The sequence below is a fragment of the Nematostella vectensis genome, chromosome 5, assembly GCF_932526225.1.
Source record: "Nematostella vectensis chromosome 5, jaNemVect1.1, whole genome shotgun sequence".
In the NCBI taxonomy this organism is placed as follows: domain Eukaryota; kingdom Metazoa; phylum Cnidaria; class Anthozoa; order Actiniaria; family Edwardsiidae; genus Nematostella; species Nematostella vectensis.
Window position 1 is genome coordinate 16386185 of NC_064038.1, and position 19742 is coordinate 16405926.

General features: G+C 35.3%; 10 non-coding genes across 10 annotated transcripts; all 10 read left to right on the forward strand.

The window, feature by feature from the left end:
* The first annotated feature begins 1454 nt into the window (after positions 1–1454).
* Positions 1455–1593, forward strand: LOC125567103. The gene has a single exon (XR_007311626.1). It is a non-coding gene; the product is annotated as a U4 spliceosomal RNA (small nuclear RNA).
* Positions 1594–3333: 1740 nt separating this feature from the next.
* LOC125567140 lies at positions 3334–3472 on the forward strand. Its single transcript, XR_007311664.1, has one exon. It is a non-coding gene; the product is annotated as a U4 spliceosomal RNA (small nuclear RNA).
* Positions 3473–5214: 1742 nt separating this feature from the next.
* On the forward strand, positions 5215–5353 carry LOC125567104. Its single transcript, XR_007311627.1, has one exon. It is a non-coding gene; the product is annotated as a U4 spliceosomal RNA (small nuclear RNA).
* Positions 5354–7094: 1741 nt separating this feature from the next.
* On the forward strand, positions 7095–7233 carry LOC125567141. The gene has a single exon (XR_007311665.1). It is a non-coding gene; the product is annotated as a U4 spliceosomal RNA (small nuclear RNA).
* Positions 7234–8974: 1741 nt separating this feature from the next.
* Positions 8975–9113, forward strand: LOC125567147. The gene has a single exon (XR_007311671.1). It is a non-coding gene; the product is annotated as a U4 spliceosomal RNA (small nuclear RNA).
* A 1741-nt stretch (positions 9114–10854) lies between these two features.
* LOC125567146 lies at positions 10855–10993 on the forward strand. Its single transcript, XR_007311670.1, has one exon. It is a non-coding gene; the product is annotated as a U4 spliceosomal RNA (small nuclear RNA).
* A 1750-nt stretch (positions 10994–12743) lies between these two features.
* On the forward strand, positions 12744–12882 carry LOC125567117. Its single transcript, XR_007311641.1, has one exon. It is a non-coding gene; the product is annotated as a U4 spliceosomal RNA (small nuclear RNA).
* A 1741-nt stretch (positions 12883–14623) lies between these two features.
* LOC125567149 lies at positions 14624–14762 on the forward strand. Its single transcript, XR_007311673.1, has one exon. It is a non-coding gene; the product is annotated as a U4 spliceosomal RNA (small nuclear RNA).
* Positions 14763–17739: 2977 nt separating this feature from the next.
* Positions 17740–17878, forward strand: LOC125567142. The gene has a single exon (XR_007311666.1). It is a non-coding gene; the product is annotated as a U4 spliceosomal RNA (small nuclear RNA).
* Positions 17879–19153: 1275 nt separating this feature from the next.
* On the forward strand, positions 19154–19292 carry LOC125567126. Its single transcript, XR_007311649.1, has one exon. It is a non-coding gene; the product is annotated as a U4 spliceosomal RNA (small nuclear RNA).
* The last annotated feature ends 450 nt before the right edge of the window (positions 19293–19742 follow it).

Consider the following 19742-nt stretch of genomic DNA (forward strand, 5'->3'; position numbering starts at 1 on the left):
CAAGCAATAATAAGAGAGTTAGGCGGCGAATAACTTTTATTGGGCTATTCCGTTTACCTTATATTCGTTTCAAATGAGGTTACTAGGTAAAATGGTTATAAGAAGCAACCCGAAATCCCGTGCGTTGTTGACTTGCTTGATCGGAAACATTCTGAATTTACTGGAACAGAAGGTTTAGATACAATTAATTTTTTTTGCGGAAACAGATCAACATTGATTGAGAGAATCTTTGTCACTTGTGAGGGTTAGAACATTGCGTTGTGGCCGCAATAACCCAGGTTCAAATAATAGTCATGTCATTATTTATTTTAACTTTACTTGTTTGGCTGCTTTGTGTTGTCATGTAAGCCACAATACTAAGTATTGAATCGTACATTTTCTAGAACTAAAATTTAGATATATGCAAACTGCATAGAACTCATTAAAAAGCTTGCATTTTTTTTCGCTATTTTGTCTCTATCTGAAATCAATCCCGCCGTGATCGTATAGTGGTTAGTACACTCCTTTCTGGCCGCAATAACTCAGGTTCGAATTCTGGTCACGGCATTTTTTTTTTCAACTTTACTTGTTTGTCTTCATGTTGTTCTATAAGCCCTAATACTGAGTATGCACTCGTACCTTGTTTAAGAGCATAAGCAAAAAGCTTAGAACTCCATATGAAGCTTCCATTTATTTGTCATTTTTTCTTTATCTCAAATCAATCTCGCCGTGATCGTATACTGGTTAGTACATTGCGTTGTGGCTGCAATAACCAAGGTTCGAATAAAAGTCATGTCATTTTTTATTTAAACTTTACTTGTTTGGCTGCTTTGTGTTGTCAGGTAAGCGACAATACTCAGTATAGAATCGTACATTTTCTAAAACTAATATTTAGATATATGCAAACTGCCTAGAACTCATTAGAAAGCTTGCATTTTTTTTGTTATTTTTTTCTTTATCTGAAATCAATCTCGCTGTGATCGTATAGTGGTTAGTACATTACGTAGTGGCCGCAATAACCCAGGTTCGAATCCTGGTCACGGCATCTTTTTCTACCTTACTGGTTCGTCTATTCTACCTCGTTATAATTTGATAAATGTTTATTAATTGGACTGCGTAGAAATGAATGAGTTGAAAGAATGCAGTTTTTATGTTATATTCTTCTCATTTTAGTTAGATTTCTCCTTCCTGAAAATTTATTTTCTTTGATTTAATCAAACGCGCGCAGAGTAGGGGCATGTTATTTTTGCTTTGTTTTCAAATAATTTGAAAATAAAGAAAAGTTTTGTCACATTTTTCTTGTTTTCAAACAGTGAACCACATTTAGTCAACGTTTGCTCCTGAGAGTTCTTTTTTCTGCCAAAGATATTCTAATTCATTTGTCAATCATAGATTTCAATAATTCGGTTCTCTTTTGTCCCACATTGACAAGATTTGTATTCCAAAGGGAACTCGTAGTCGTCTTTATCACGGCTAGCTTTGCGCAGTGGCATTACCGTAGCTGATGAGGTCCATCCGAGGCGCGGTTATTGCTGATTGAAAACTTTTCCCAATACCCCGCGAGACGACTTGAAGCATAGTCGGCTTTGCAATTTTTGTGGGCCCTATTTAGGGCCACCATTAACAAACAAATGCAAAATAGAACATCTTTAGTAGAAAAGGCCTGGTTATTTGTGTGAGCCTTTTCTGAAATGTGAAAATCAATGTATTAAAAACCATAACGTGCTCTTTTTCAAGAATGCAAGATAACCGTTTTCTTGGTAGTTAATGTGAATGTTTCACAATTATGCGTTTGCAGTCAGTTCTTATTTAGAAGAAATTACAAAATAAGCAAACGGCTAAGAGCTCCTTGGAAAGCTACCTTTTATCTCTCCAATTCCTTTCGGCAAAATTTGCTCCAGCAAGCAATAATAAGAGAGTTAGGCGGCGAATAACTTTTATTGGGCTATTCCGTTTACCTTATATTCGTTTCAAATTTGGTTACTTGGTAAAATTACTATAAGAAGCAAACCGAAATCCCGTGCGTTGTTGACTTGCTTGATCGGAAACATTCTGAATTTACTGGAACAAAAGGTTTAGATACAATTACTTTTTTGCGGAAACAGATCAACATTGATTGAGAAAATCTTTGTCACTTGGGAGGGTTAGAACATTGCGTTGTGGCCGCAATAACCCAGGTTCAAATAATAGTCATGTCATTATTTATTTTAACTTTACTTGTTTGGCTGCTTTGTGTTGTCATGTAAGCCACAATACTAAGTATTGAATCGTACATTTTCTAGAACTAAAATTTAGATATATGCAAACTGCCTAAAACTCATTAAAAAGCTTGCATTTTTTTTCGCTATTTTGTCTCTATCTGAAATCAATCTCGCCGTGATTGTATAGTGGTTAGTACACTCCTTTCTGGCCGCAATAACTCAGGTTCGAATTCTGGTCACGGCATTATTTTTTTTCAACTTTACTTGTTTGTCTTCATGTTGTTCTATAAGCCCGAATACTGAGTATGCACTCGTACCTTGTTTAAGAGCATAAGCAAAAAGATTAGAACTCCATATGAAGCTTCCATTTATTTGTCATTTTTTCTTTATCTCAAATCAATCTCGCCGTGATCGTATACTGGTTAGTACATTGCGTTGTGGCTGCAATAACCAAGGTTCGAATAAAACTCAAGTCATTTTTTATTTAAACTTTACTTGTTTGGCTGCTTTGTGTTGTCAGGTAAGCAACAATACTCAGTATAGAATCGTACATTTTCTAAAACTAATATTTAGATATATGCAAACTGCCGAGAACTCATTAGAAAGCTTGCATTTTTTTTGTTATTTTTTTCTTTATCTGAAATCAATCTCGCTGTGATCGTATAGTGGTTAGTACATTACGTAGTGGCCGCAATAACCCAGGTTCGAATCCTGGTCACGGCATCTTTTTCTACCTTACTGGTTCGTCTATTTTACCTCATTTTAATTTGATAAATGTTTATTAATTGGACTGCGTAGAAAAGAATGAGTTGAAAGAATGCAGTTTTTATGTTATATTCTTCTCATTTTAGTTAGATTTCTCCTTCCTGAAAATTTATTTTCTTTGATTTAATCAAACGCGCGCAGTGTAGGGGCATGTTATTTTTGCTTTGTTTTCAAATAATTTGAAAATAAAGAAAAGTTTTGTCACATTTTTCTTGTTTCCAAACATTGAACCACATTTAGTCAACGTTTGCTCCTGAGAGTTCTTTTTTCTGCCAAAGATATTCTAATTCATTTGTCAATCATAGATTTCAATAATTCGGTTCTCTTTTGTCCCACATTGACAAGATTTGTATTCTAAAGGGAACTCGTAGTCGTCTTTATCACTGCTAGCTTTGCGCAGTGACATTACCGTAGCTGATGAGGTCCATCCGAGGCGCGGTTATTGCTGATTGAAAACTTTTCCCAATACCCCGCGAGACGACTTGAAACATAGTCGGCTTTGCAATTTTTGTGGGCCCTGCTTAGGGCCACCATTAACAAACAAATGCAAAATAGAACATCTTTAGTAGAAAAGGCCTGGTTATTTGTGTGAGCCTTTTCTGATATGTGAAAATCAATGTATTAAAAACCATAACGTGCTCTTTTTCAAGAATGCAAGATAACCGTTTTCTTGGCAGTTAATGAGAATGTTTCACAATTATGCGTTTGCAGTCAGTTCTTATTTAGAAGAAATTACAAAATAAGCAAACGGCTAAGAGCTCCTTGGAAAGCTACCTTTTATCTCTCTAATTCCTTTCGGCAAAATTTGCTCCAGCAAGCAATAATAAGAGAGTTAGGCGGCGAATAACTTTTATTGGGCTATTCCGTTTACCTTATATTCGTTTCAAATGAGGTTACTAGGTAAAATGACTATAAGAAGCAGCCCGAAATCCCGTGCGTTGTTGACTTGCTTGATCGGAAACATTCTGAATTTACTGGAACAGAAGGTTTAGATACAATTAGTTTTTTTTGCGGAAACAGATCAACATTGATTGAGAGAATCTTTGTCACTTGTGAGGGTTAGAACATTGCGTTGTGGCCGCAATAACCCAGGTTCAAATAATAGTCATGTCATTATTTATTTTAACTTTACTTGTTTGGCTGCTTCGTGTTGTCATGTAAGCCACAATACTAAGTATTGAATCGTACATTTTCTAGAACTAAAATTTAGATATATGCAAACTGCCTAGAACTCATTGAAAGGCTTGCATGTTTTTTTCGCTATTTTGTCTCTATCTGAAATCAATCTCGCCGTGATCGTATAGTGGTTAGTACACTCCTTTCTGGCCGCAATAACTCAGGTTCGAATTCTGGTCACGGCATTTTTTTTTTCAACTTTACTTGTTTGTCTCCATGTTGTTCTATAAGCCCTAATACTGAGTATGCACTCGTACCTTGTTTAAGAGCATAAGCAGAAAGCTTAGAACTCCATATGAAGCTTCCATTTATTTGTCATTTTTTCTTTATCTCAAATCAATCTCGCCGTGATCGTATACTGGTTAGTATATTGCGTTGTGGCTGCAATAACCAAGGTTAGAATAAAGGTCATGTCATTTTTTATTTAAACTTTACTTGTTTGGCTGCTTTGTGTTGTCAGGTAAGCAACAATACTCAGTATAGAATCGTACATTTTCTAAAACTAATATTTAGATATATGCAAACTGCCTAGAACTCATTAGAAAGCTTGCATTTTTTTTGTTATTTTTTTCTTTATCTGAAATCAATCTCGCTGTGATCGTATAGTGGTTAGTACATTACGTAGTGGCCGCAATAACCCAGGTTCGAATCCTGGTCACGGCATCTTTTTCTACCTTACTGGTTCGTCTATTTTACCTCATTTTAATTTGATAAATGTTTATTAATTGGACTGCGTAGAAATGAATGAGTTGAAAGAATGCAGTTTTTATGTTATATTCTTCTCATTTTAGTTAGATTTCTCCTTCCTGAAAATTTATTTTCTTTGATTTAATCAAACGCGCGCAGAGTAGGGGCATGTTATTTTTGCTTTGTTTTCAAATATTTTGAAAATAAAGAAAAGTTTTGTCACATTTTTCTTGTTTCCAAACATTGAACCACATTTAGTCAACGTTTGCTCCTGAGAGTTCTTTTTTCTGCCAAAGATATTCTAATTCATTTGTCAATCATAGATTTCAATAATTCGGTTCTCTTTTGTCCCACATTGACAAGATTTGTATTCCAAAGGGAACTCGTAGTCGTCTTTATCACCGCTAGCTTTGCGCAGTGGCATTACCGTAGCTGATGAGGTCCATCCGAGGCGCGGTTATTGCTGATTGAAAACTTTTCCCAATACCCCGCGAGACGACTTGAAGCATAGTCGGCTTTGCAATTTTTGTGGGCCCTATTTAGGGCCACCATTAACAAACAAATGCAAAATAGAACATCTTTAGTAAAAAAGGCCTGGTTATTTGTGTGAGCCTTTTCTGAAATGTGAAAATCAATGCATTAAAAACCATAACGTGCTCTTTTTCAAGAATGCAAGATAACCGTTTTCTTGGTAGTTAATGTAAATGTTTCACAATTATGCGTTTGCAGTCAGTTCTTATTTAGAAGAAATTACAAAATAAGCAAACGGCTAAGAGCTCCTTGGAAAACTACCTTTTATCTCTCCAATTCCTTTCGGCAAAATTTGCTCCAGCAAGCAATAATAAGAGAGTTAGGCGGCGAATAACTTTTATTGGGCTATTTCGTTTACCTTATATTCGTTTCAAATGAGGTTACTAGGTAAAATGGCTATAAGAAGCAACCCGAAACACCCGTGCGTTGTTGACTTGCTTGATCGGAAGCATTCTGAATTTACTGGAACAGAAGGTTTAGATACAATTAGTTTTTTTGGCGGAAACAGATCAACATTGATTGAGAGAATCTTTGTCACTTGGGAGGGTTAGAACATTGCGTTGTGGCCGCAATAACCCAGGTTCAAATAATAGTCATGTCATTATTTATTTTAACTTTACTTGTTTGGCTGCTTTGTGTTGTCATGTGAGCCACAATACTAAGTATTGAATCGTACATTTTCTAGAACTAAAATTTAGATATATGCAAACTGCCTGGAACTCATTAAAAAGCTTGCATTTTTTTTTGCTATTTTGTCTCTATCTGAAATCAATCTCGCCGTGATCGTATAGTGGTTAGTACACTCCTTTCTGGCCGCAATAACTCAGGTTCGAATTCTGGTCACGGCATTTTTTTTTTCAACTTTACTTGTTTGTCTTCATGTTGTTCTATAAGCCCTAATACTGAGAATGCACTCGTACCTTGTTTAAGAGCATAAGCAAAAAGCTTAGAACTCCATATGAAGCTTCCATTTATTTGTCATTTTTTCTTTTTCTCAAATCAATCTCGCCGTGATCGTATACTGGTTAGTGCATTGCGTTGTGGCTGCAATAACCAAGGTTCGAATAAAAGTCATGTCATTTTTTATTTAAACTTTACTTGTTTGGCTGCATTGTGTTGTCAGGTAAGCAACAATACTCAGTATAGAATCGTACATTTTCTAAAACTAATATTTAGATAAATGCAAACTGCCTAGAACTCATTAGAAAGCTTGCATTTTTTTGTTATTTTTTTCTTTATCTGAAATCAATCTCGCTGTGATCGTATAGTGGTTAGTACATTACGTAGTGGCCCCAATAACCCAGGTTCGAATCCTGGTCACGGCATCTTTTTCTACCTTACTGGTTCGTCTATTTTACCTCATTTTAATTTGATAAATGTTTATTAATTGGACTGCGTAGAAATGAATGAGTTGAAAGAATGCAGTTTTTATGTTATATTCTTCTCATTTTAGTTAGATTTCTCCTTCCTGAAAATTTATTTTCTTTGATTTAATCAAACGCGCGCAGAGTAGGGGCATGTTATTTTTGCTTTGTTTTCAAATAATTTGAAAATAAAGAAAAGTTTTGTCACATTTTTCTTATTTCCAAACATTGAACCACATTTAGTCAACGTTTGCTCCTGAGAGTTCTTTTTTCTGCCAAAGATATTCTAATTCATTTGTCAATCATAGATTTCAATAATTCGGTTCTCTTTTGTCCCACATTGACAAGATTTGTATTCTAAAGGGAACTCGTAGTCGTCTTTATCACGGCTAGCTTTGCGCAGTGACATTACCGTAGCTGATGAGGTCCATCCGAGGCGCGGTTATTGCTGATTGAAAACTTTTCCCAATACCCCGCGAGACGACTTGAAACATAGTCGGCTTTGCAATTTTTGTGGGCCCTGCTTAGGGCCACCATTAACAAACAAATGCAAAATAGAACATCTTTAGTAGAAAAGGCCTGGTTATTTGTGTGAGCCTTTTCTGATATGTGAAAATCAATGTATTAAAAACCATAACGTGCTCTTTTTCAAGAATGCAAGATAACCGTTTTCTTGGCAGTTAATGAGAATGTTTCACAATTATGCGTTTGCAGTCAGTTCTTATTTAGAAGAAATTACAAAATAAGCAAACGGCTAAGAGCTCCTTGGAAAGCTACCTTTTATCTCTCTAATTCCTTTCGGCAAAATTTGCTCCAGCAAGCAATAATAAGAGAGTTAGGCGGCGAATAACTTTTATTGGGCTATTCCGTTTACCTTATATTCGTTTCAAATGAGGTTACTAGGTAAAATGACTATAAGAAGCAGCCCGAAATCCCGTGCGTTGTTGACTTGCTTGATCGGAAACATTCTGAATTTACTGGAACAGAAGGTTTAGATACAATTAGTTTTTTTTGCGGAAACAGATCAACATTGATTGAGAGAATCTTTGTCACTTGTGAGGGTTAGAACATTGCGTTGTGGCCGCAATAACCCAGGTTCAAATAATAGTCATGTCATTATTTATTTTAACTTTACTTGTTTGGCTGCTTCGTGTTGTCATGTAAGCCACAATACTAAGTATTGAATCGTACATTTTCTAGAACTAAAATTTAGATATATGCAAACTGCCTAGAACTCATTGAAAGGCTTGCATGTTTTTTTCGCTATTTTGTCTCTATCTGAAATCAATCTCGCCGTGATCGTATAGTGGTTAGTACACTCCTTTCTGGCCGCAATAACTCAGGTTCGAATTCTGGTCACGGCATTTTTTTTTTCAACTTTACTTGTTTGTCTTCATGTTGTTCTATAAGCCCTAATACTGAGAATGCACTCGTACCTTGTTTAAGAGCATAAGCAAAAAGCTTAGAACTCCATATGAAGCTTCCATTTATTTGTCATTTTTTCTTTTTCTCAAATCAATCTCGCCGTGATCGTATACTGGTTAGTGCATTGCGTTGTGGCTGCAATAACCAAGGTTCGAATAAAAGTCATGTCATTTTTTATTTAAACTTTACTTGTTTGGCTGCATTGTGTTGTCAGGTAAGCAACAATACTCAGTATAGAATCGTACATTTTCTAAAACTAATATTTAGATAAATGCAAACTGCCTAGAACTCATTAGAAAGCTTGCATTTTTTTGTTATTTTTTTCTTTATCTGAAATCAATCTCGCTGTGATCGTATAGTGGTTAGTACATTACGTAGTGGCCCCAATAACCCAGGTTCGAATCCTGGTCACGGCATCTTTTTCTACCTTACTGGTTCGTCTATTTTACCTCATTTTAATTTGATAAATGTTTATTAATTGGACTGCGTAGAAATGAATGAGTTGAAAGAATGCAGTTTTTATGTTATATTCTTCTCATTTTAGTTAGATTTCTCCTTCCTGAAAATTTATTTTCTTTGATTTAATCAAACGCGCGCAGAGTAGGGGCATGTTATTTTTGCTTTGTTTTCAAATAATTTGAAAATAAAGAAAAGTTTTGTCACATTTTTCTTATTTCCAAACATTGAACCACATTTAGTCAACGTTTGCTCCTGAGAGTTCTTTTTTCTGCCAAAGATATTCTAATTCATTTGTCAATCATAGATTTCAATAATTCGGTTCTCTTTTGTCCCACATTGACAAGATTTGTATTCTAAAGGGAACTCGTAGTCGTCTTTATCACGGCTAGCTTTGCGCAGTGACATTACCGTAGCTGATGAGGTCCATCCGAGGCGCGGTTATTGCTGATTGAAAACTTTTTTCAATACCCCGCGAGACGACTTGAAACATAGTCGGCTTTGCAATTTTTGTGGGCCCTACTTAGGGCCACCATTAACAAACAAATGCAAAATAGAACATCTTTAGTAGAAAAGGCCTGGATATTTGTGTGAGCCTTTTCTGATATGTGAAAATCAATGTATTAAAAACCATAACGTGCTCTTTTTCAAGAATGCAAGATAACCGCTTTTGTGGTAGTTAATGTGAATGTTTCACAATTATGCGTTTGCAGTCAGTTCTTATTTAGAAGAAATTACAAAATAAGCAAACGGCTAAGAGCTCCTTGGAAAGCTACCTTTTATCTCTCTAATTCCTTTGGGCAAAATTTGCTCCAGCAAGCAATAATAAGAGAGTGAGGCGGCGAATAACTTTTATTGGGCTATTCCGTTTACCTTATATTCGTTTCAAATGAGGTTACTAGGTAAAATGACTATAAGAAGCAGCCCGAAATCCCGTGCGTTGTTGACTTGCTTGATCGGAAACATTCTGAATTTACTGGAACAGAAGGTTTAGATACAATTAGTTTTTTTTTGCGGAAACAGATCAACATTGATTGAGAGAATCTTTGTCACTTGGGAGGGTTAGAACATTGCGTTTTGGCCGCAATAACCCAGGTTCAAATAATAGTCATGTCATTATTTATTTTAACTTTACTTGTTTGGCTGCTTTGTGTTGTCATGTAAGCCACAATACTAAGTATTGAATCGTACATTTTCTAGAACTAAAATTTAGATATATGCAAACTGCCTAGAACTCATTAAAAAGCTTGCATTTTTTTGCTATTTTTTGTCTGTATATGAAATCAATCTTGCCGTGATCGTATAGTGGTTAGTACACTCCTTTCTGGCCGCAATAACTCAGGTTCGAATTCTGGTCACGGCATTTTTTTTTCAACTTTACTTGTTTGTCTTCATGTTGTTCTATAAGCCCTAATACTGAGTATGCACTCGTACCTTGTTTAAGAGCATAAGCAAAAAGCTTAGAACTCCATATGAAGCTTCTATTTGTTTGTCATTTTTTCTTTATCTCAAATCAATCTCGCCGTGATCGTATACTGGTTAGTACATTGCGTTGTGGCTGCAATAACCAAGGTTCGAATAAAAGTCATGTCATTTTTTATTTTAACTTTACTTGTTTGGCTGCTTTGTGTTGTCAGGTAAGCAACAATACTCAGTATAGAATCGTACATTTTCTAAAACTAATATTTAGATATATGCAAACTGCCTAGAACTCATTAGAAAGCTTGCATTTTCTTTGTTATTTTTTTCTTTATCTGAAATCAATCTCGCTGTGATCGTATAGTGGTTAGTACATTACGTAGTGGCCGCAATAACCCAGGTTCGAATCCTGGTCACGGCATCTTTTTGTACCTTACTGGTTCGTCTATTTTACCTCATTTTAATTTGATAAATGTTTATTAATTGGACTGCGTAGAAATAAATGAGTTGAAAGAATGCAGTTTTTATGTTATATACTTCTAATTTTAGTTAGATTTCTCCTTCATGAAAATTTATTTTCTTTGATTTAATCAAACGCGCGCAGAGTAGGGGCATGTTATTTTTGCTTTTTTTTCAAATAATTTGAAAATAAATAAAAGTTTTGTCACATTTTTCTTGTTTCCAAACATTGAATCTCATTTAGTCAACGTTTGCTCCTGAGAGTTCTTTTTTCTGCCAAAGATATTCTAATTTATTTGTCAATCATAGATTTCAATAATTCGTTTCTCTTTTGTCCCACATTGACAAGATTTGTATTCTAAAGGGAACTCGTAGTCGTCTTTATCACGGCTAGCTTTGCGCAGTGACATTACCGTAGCCGATGAGATCCATCCGAGGCGCGGTTATTGCTGATTGAAAACTTTTCCCAATACCCCGCGAGACGACTTGAAACATAGTCGGCTTTGCAATTTTTGTGGGCCCTGCTTAGGGCCACCATTAACAAACAAATGCAAAATAGAACATCTTTGGTAGAAAAGGCCTGGTTATTTGTGTGAGCCTTTTCTGATATGTGAAAGTCAATGAATTAAAAACCATAACGTGCTCTTTTTCAAGAATGCAAGATAACCGTTTTCTTGGTAGTTAATGTGAATGTTTCACAATTATGCGTTTGCAGTCAGTTCTTATTTAGAAGAAATTACAAAATAAGCAAACGGCTAAGAGCTCCTTGGAAAGCTACCTTTTATCTCTCCAATTCCTTTCGGCAAAATTTGCTCCAGCAAGCAATAATAAGAGAGTTAGGCGGCGAATAACTTTTATTGGGCTATTCCGTTTACCTTATATTCGTTTCAAATGAGGTCACTAGGTACAATGACTATAAGAAGCAACCCGAAATCCGGTGCGTTGTTGACTTGCTTGATCGGAAACATTCTGAATTTACTGGAACAGAAGGTTTAGATACAATTAGTTTTTTTTTGCGGAAACAGATCAACATTGATTGAGAGAATCTTTGTCACTTGGGAGGGTTAGAACATTGCGTTGTGGCCGCAATAACCCAGGTTCAAATAATAGTCATGTCATTATTTATTTTAACTTTACTTGTTTGGCTGCTTTGTGTTGTCATGTAAGCCACAATACTAAGTATTGAATGGTACATTTTCTAGAACTAAAATTTAGATATATGCAAACTGCCTAAAACTCATTAAAAAGCTTGCATTTTTTTGCTATTTTGTCTGTATATGAAATCAATCTCGCCGTGATCGTATAGTGGTTAGTACACTCCTTTCTGGCCGCAATAACTCAGGTTCGAATTCTGGTCACGGCATTTTTTTTTTTCAACTTTACTTCTTTACTTGTTTGTCTTCATGTTGTTCTATAAGCCCTAATACTGAGTATGCACTCGTACCTTGTTTAAGAGCATAAGCAAAAAGCTTAGAACTCCATATGAAGCTTCTATTTATTTCTCATTTTTTCTTTATCTTAAATCAATCTCGCCGTGATCGTATACTGGTTAGTACATTGCGTTGTGGCTGCAATAAACAAGGTTCGAATAAAAGTCATGTCATTTTTTATTTTAACTTTACTTGTTTGGCTGCTTTGTGTTGTCAGGTAAGCTACAATACTCAGTATAGAATCGTACATTTTCTAAAACTAATATTTAGATATATGCAAACTGCCTAGAACTCATTAGAAAGCTTGCATTTTCTTTGTTAATTTTTTCTTTATCTGAAATCAATCTCGCTGTGATCGTATAGTGGTTAGTACATTACGTAGTGGCCGCAATAACCCAGGTTCGAATCCTGGTCACGGCATCTTTTTCTACCTTACTGGTTCGTCTATTTTACCTCATTTTAATTTGATAAATGTTTATTAATTGGAATGCGTAGAAATGAATGAGTTGAAAGAATGCAGTTTTTATGTTATATTCTTCTCATTTTAGTTAGATTTCTCCTTCCTGAAAATTTATTTTCTTTGATTTAATCAAACGCGCGCAGAGTAGGGGCATGTTATTTTTGCTTTTTTTTTCAAATAATTTGAAAATAAAGAAACGTTTTGTCACATTTTTCTTGTTTCCAAACATTGAATCTCATTTAGTCAACGTTTGCTCCTGAGAGTTCTTTTTTCTGCCAAAGATATTCTAATTCATTTGTCAATCATAGATTTCAATAATTCGTTTCTCTTTTGTCCCACATTGACAAGATTTGTGTTCTAAAGGGAACTCGTAGTCGTCTTTATCACGGCTAGCTTTGCGCAGTGACATTACCGTAGCCGATGAGGTCCATCCGAGGCGCGGTTATTGCTGATTGAAAACTTTTCCCAATACCCCGCGAGACGACTTGAAACATAGTCGGCTTTGCAATTTTTGTGGGCCCTGCTTAGGGCCGCCATTAACAAACAAATGCAAAATAGAACATCTTTAGTAGAAAAGGCCTGGTTATTTGTGTGAGCCTTTTCTGATATGTGAAAATCAATGAATTAAAAACCATAACGTGCTCTTTTTCAAGAATGCAAGATAACCGTTTTCTTGGTAGTTAATGTGAATGTTTCACAATTATGCGTTTGCAGTCAGTTCTTATTTAGAAGAAATTACAAAATAAGCAAACGGCTAAGAGCTCCTTGGAAAGCTACCTTTTTATCTCTCCAATTCCTTTCGGCAAAATTTGCTCCAGCAAGCAATAATAAGAGAGTTAGGCGGCGAATAACTTTTATTGGGCTATTCCGTTTACCTTATATTCGTTTCAAATGAGGTTACTAGGTAAAATGACTATAAGAAGCAACCCGAAATCCGGTGCGTTGTTGACTTGTTTGATCGGAAACATTCTGAATTTACTGGAACAGAAGGTTTAGATACAATTAGTTTTTTTGGCGGAAACAGATCAACATTGATTGAGAGAATCTTTGTCACTTGTGAGGGTTAGAACATTGCGTTGTGGCCGCAATAACCCAGGTTCAAATAATAGTCATGTCATTATTTATTTTAACTTTACTTGTTTGGCTGCTTTGTGTTGTCATGTAAGCCACAATACTAAGTATTGAATCGTACATTTTCTAGAACTAAAATTTAGATATATGCAAACTGCCTAGAACTCATTAAAAAGCTTGCATTTTTTTGCTATTTTGTCTGTATATGAAATCAATCTTGCCGTGATCGTATAGTGGTTAGTACACTCCTTTCTGGCCGCAATAACTCAGTTCGAATTCTGGTCACGGCATTTTTTTTTTCAACTTTACTTGTTTGTCTTCATGTTGTTCTATAAGCCCTAATACTGAGTATGCACTTGTACCTTGTTTAAGAGCATAAGCAAAAAGCTTAGAACTCCATATGAAGCTTCTATTTATTTGTCATTTTTTCTTTATCTCAAATCAATCTCGACGTGATCGTATACTGGTTAGTACATTGCGTTGTGGCTGCAATAACCAAGGTTCGAATAAAAGTCATGTCATTTTTTATTTTAACTTTACTTGTTTGGCTGCTTTGTGTTGTCAGGTAAGCAACAATACTCAGTATAGAATCGTACATTTTCTAAAACTAATATTTAGATATATGCAAACTGCCTAGAACTCATTAGAAAGCTTGCATTTTCTTTGTTATTTTTTTCTTTATCTGAAATCAATCTCGCTGTGATCGTATAGTGGTTAGTACATTACGTAGTGGCCGCAATAACCCAGGTTCGAATCCTGGTCACGGCATCTTTTTCTACCTTACTGGTTCGTCTATTTTACCTCATTTTAATTTGATAAATGTTTATTAATTGGACTGCGTAGAAATGAATGAGTTGAAAGAATGCAGTTTTTATGTTATATTCTTCTCATTTTAGTTAGATTTCTCCTTCCTGAAAATTTATTTTCTTTGATTTAATCAAACGCGCGCAGAGAAGGGGCATGTTATTTTTGCTTTTTTTTTTCAAATAATTTGAAAATAAATAAAAGTTTTGTCACATTTTTCTTGTTTCCAAACATTGAATCTAATTTAGTCAACGTTTGCTCCTGAGAGTTCTTTTTTCTGCTTAAAGATATTCTAATTCATTTGTCAATCATAGATTTCAATAATTCGTTTCTCTTTTGTCCCACATTGACAAGATTTGTATCTAAAGGGAACTCGTAGTCGTCTTTATCACGGCTAGCTTTGCGCAGTGACATTACCGTAGCCGATGAGGTCCATCCGAGGCGCGATTATTGCTGATTGAAAACTTTTCCCAATACCCCGCGAGACGACTTGAAACATAGTCGGCTTTGCAATTTTTGTGGGCCCTGCTTAGGGCCACCATTAACAAACAAATGCAAAATAGAACATCTTTAGTAGAAAAGGCCTGGTTATTTGTGTGAGCCTTTTCTGATATGTGAAAATCAATGAATTAAAAACCATAACGTGCTCTTTTTCAAGAATGCAAAATAACCGTTTTCTTGGTAGTTAATGAGAATGTTTCACAATTATGCGTTTGCAGTCAGTTCTTATTTAGAAGAAATTACAAAATAAGCAAACGGCTAAGAGCTCCTTGGAAAGCTACCTTTTATCTCTCCAATTCCTTTCGGCAAAATTTGCTCCAGCAAGCAATAATAAGAGAGTTAGGCGGCGAATAACTTTTATTGGGCTATTCCGTTTACCTTATATTCGTTTCAAATGAGGTCACTAGGTAAAATGACTATAAGAAGCAACCCGAAATCCGGTGCGTTGTTGACTTGCTTGATCGGAAACATTCTGAATTTACTGGAACAGAAGGTTTAGATACAATTAGTTTTTTTTGCGGAAACAGATCAACATTGATTGAGAGAATCTTTGTCACTTGGGAGGGTTAGAACATTGCGTTTTGGCCGCAATAACCCAGGTTCAAATAATAGTCATGTCATTATTTATTTTAACTTTACTTGTTTGGCTGCTTTGTGTTGTCATGTAAGCCACAATACTAAGTATTGAATCGTACATTTTCTAGAACTAAAATTTAGATATATGCAAACTGCCTAGAACTTATTAAATAGCTTGCATTTTTATGCTATTTTGTCTGTATATGAAATCAATCTCGCCGTGATCGTATAGTGGTTAGTACACTCCTTTCTGGCCGCAATAACTCAGGTTCGAATTCTGGTCACGGCATTTTTTTTTTTCAACTTTACTTCTTTACTTGTTTGTCTTCATGTTGTTCTATAAGCCCTAATACTGAGTATGCACTCGTACCTTGTTTAAGAGCATAAGCAAAAAGCTTAGAACTCCATATGAAGCTTCCATTTATTTGTCATTTTTTCTTTATCTCAAATCAATCTCGCCGTGATCGTATACTGGTTAGTACATTGCGTTGTGGCTGCAATAACCAAGGTTCGAATAAAAGTCATGTCATTTTTTATTTAAACTTTACTTGTTTGGCTGCTTTGTGTTGTCAGGTAAGCGACAATACTCAGTATAGAATCGTACATTTTCTAAAACTAATATTTAGATATATGCAAACTGCCTAGAACTCATTAGAAAGCTTGCATTTTTTTTGTTATTTTTTTCTTTATCTGAAATCAATCTCGCTGTGATCGTATAGTGGTTAGTACATTACGTAGTGGCCGCAATAACCCAGGTTCGAATCCTGGTCACGGCATCTTTTTCTACCTTACTGGTTCGTCTATTTTACCTCGTTATAATTTGATAAATGTTTATTAATTGGACTGCGTAGAAATGAATGAGTTGAAAGAATGCAGTTTTTATGTTATATTCTTCTCATTTTAGTTAGATTTCTCCTTCCTGAAAATTTATTTTCTTTGATTTAATCAAACGCGCGCAGAGTAGGGGCATGTTATTTTTGCTTTGTTTTCAAATAATTTGAAAATAAAGAAACGTTTTGTCACATTTTTCTTGTTTCCAAACATTGAACCACATTTAGTCAACGTTTGCTCCTGAGAGTTCTTTTTTCTGCCAAAGATATTCTAATTCATTTGTCAATCATAGATTTCAATAATTCGGTTACTGGAACAGAAGGTTTAGATACAATTAGTTTTTTTTGCGGAAACAGATCAACATTGATTGAGAGAATCTTTGTCACTTGTGAGGGTTAGAACATTGCGTTGTGGCCGCAATAACCCATGTTCAAATAATAGTCATGTCATTATTTATTTTAACTTTACTTGTTTGGCTGCTTTGTGTTGTCGTGTAAGCCACAATACTAAGTATTGAATCGTACATTTTCTAGAACTAAAATTTAGATATATGCAAACTGCCTAGAACTCATTGAAAGGCTTGCATGTTTTTTTCGCTATTTTGTCTCTATCTGAAATCAATCTCGCCGTGATCGTATAGTGGTTAGTACACTCCTTTCTGGCCGCAATAACTCAGGTTCGAATTCTGGTCACGGCATTTTATTTTCAACTTTACTTGTTTGTCTTCATGTTGTTCTATAAGCCCTAATACTGAGTATGCACTCGTACCTTGTTTAAGAGCATAAGCAAAAAGCTTAGAACTCCATATGAAGCTTCCATTTATTTGTCATTTTTTCTTTATCTCAAATCAATCTCGCCGTGATCGTATACTGGTTAGTACATTGCGTTGTGGCTGCAATAACCAAGGTTCGAATAAAAGTCATGTCATTTTTTATTTAAACTTTACTTGTTTGGCTGCTTTGTGTTGTCAGGTAAGCAACAATAATCAGTATAGAATCGTACATTTTCTAAAACTAATATTTAGATTTATGCAAACTGCCTAAAACTCATTAGACAGCTTGCATTTTTTTTGTTATTTTTTTCTTTATCTGAAATCAATCTCGCTGTGATCGTATAGTGGTTAGTACATTACGTAGTGGCCGCAATAACCCAGGTTCGAATCCTGGTCACGGCATCTTTTTCTACCTTACTGGTTCGTCTATTTTACCTCATTTTAATTTGATAAATGTTTATTAATTGGACTGCGTAGAAATGAATGAGTTGAAAGAATGCAGTTTTTATGTTATATTCTTCTCATTTTAGTTAGATTTCTCCTTCCTGAAAATTTATTTTCTTTGATTTAATCAAACGCGCGCAGAGTAGGGGCATGTTATTTTTGCTTTGTTTTCAAATAATTTGAAAATAAAGAAAAGTTTTGTCACATTTTTCTTGTTTCCAAACATTGAACCACATTTAGTCAACGTTTGCTCCTGAGAGTTCTTTTTTCTGCCAAAGATATTCTAATTCATTTGTCAATCATAGATTTCAATAATTCGGTTCTCTTTTGTCCCACATTGACAAGATTTGTATTCTAAAGGGAACTCGTAGTCGTCTTTATCACGGCTAGCTTTGCGCAGTGACATTACCGTAGCTGATGAGGTCCATCCGAGGCGCGGTTATTGCTGATTGAAAACTTTTCCCAATACCCCGCGAGACGACTTGAAACATAGTCGGCTTTGCAATTTTTGTGGGCCCTGCTTAGGGCCACCATTAACAAACAAATGCAAAATAGAACATCTTTAGTAGAAAAGGCCTGGTTATTTGTGCGAGCCTTTTCTGATATGTGAAAATCAATGTATTAAAAACCATAACGTGCTCTTTTTCAAGAATGCAAGATAACCGTTTTCTTGGTAGTTAATGAGAATGTTTCACAATTATGCGTTTGCAGTCAGTTCTTATTTAGAAGAAATTACAAAATAAGCAAACGGCTAAGAGCTCCTTGGAAAGCTACCTTTTATCCCTCCAATTCCTTTGGGCAAAATTTGCTCCAGCAAGCAATAATAAGAGAGTTAGGCGGCGAATAACTTTTATTGGGCTATTCCGTTTACCTTATATTCGTTTCAAATGAGGTTACTAGGTAAAATGACTATAAGAAGCAGCCCGAAATCCCGTGCGTTGTTGACTTGCTTGATCGGAAACATTCTGAATTTACTGGAACAGAAGGTTTAGATACAATTAGTTTTTTTTGCGGAAACAGATCAACATTGATTGAGAGAATCTTTGTCACTTGTGAGGGTTAGAACATTGCGTTGTGGCCGCAATAACCGAGGTTCAAATAATAGTCATGTAATTATTGATTTTAACTTTACTTGTTTGGCTGCTTTGTGTTGTCGTGTAAGCCACAATACTAAGTATTGAATCGTACATTTTCTAGAACTAAAATTTAGACATATGCAAACTCATTAAAAAGCTTGCATTTTTTTTCGCTATTTTGTCTCTATCTGAAATCAATCTCGCCGTGATCGTATAGTGGTTAGTACACTCCTTTCTGGCCGCAATAACTCAGGTTCGAATTCTGGTCACGGCATTTTTTTTTTTCAACTTCACTTGTTTGTCTTTATGTTGTTCTATAAGCCCTAATACTGAGTATGCACTCGTACCTTGTTTAAGAGCATAAGCAAAAAGCTTAGAACTCCATATGAAGCTTCCATTTATTTGTCATTTTTTCTTTATCTCAAATCAATCTCGCCGTGATCGTATACTGGTTAGTACATTGCGTTGTGGCTGCAATAACCAAGGTTCGAATAAAAGTCATGTCATTTTTTATTTAAACTTTACTTGTTTGGCTGCTTTGTGTTGTCAGGTAAGCGACAATACTCAGTATAGAATCGTACATTTTCTAAAACTAATATTTAGATATATGCAAACTGCCTAGAACTCATTAGAAAGCTTGCATTTTTTTTGTTATTTTTTTCTTTATCTGAAATCAATCTCAGATTTGTATTCCAAAGGGAACTCGTAGTCGTCCTTATCACGGCTAGCTTTGCGCAGTGGCATTACCGTATCTGATGAGGTCCATCCGAGGCGCGGTTATTGCTGATTGAAAACTTTTCCCAATACCCCGCGAGACGACTTGAAACATAGTCGGCTTTGCAATTTTTGTGGGCCCTATTTAGGGCCACCATTAACAAACAAATGCAAAATAGAACATCTTTAGTAGAAAAGGCCTGGTTATTTGTGTGAGCCTTTTCTGATATGTGAAAATCAATGTATTAAAAACCATAACGTGCTCTTTTTCAAGAATGCAAGATAACCGTTTTCTTGGTAGTTAATGAGAATGTTTCACAATTATGCGTTTGCAGTCAGTTCTTATTTAGAATAAATTACAAAATAAGCAAACGGCTAAGAGCTCCTTGGAAAGCTACCTTTTATCCCTCCAATTCCTTTGTGCAAAATTTGCTCCAGCAAGCAATAATAAGAGAGTTAGGCGGCGAATAACTTTTATTGGGCTATTCCGTTTACCTTATATTCGTTTCAAATGAGGTTACTAGGTAAAATGACTATAAGAAGCAGCCCGAAATCCCGTGCGTTGTTGACTTGCTTGATCGGAAACATTCTGAATTTACTG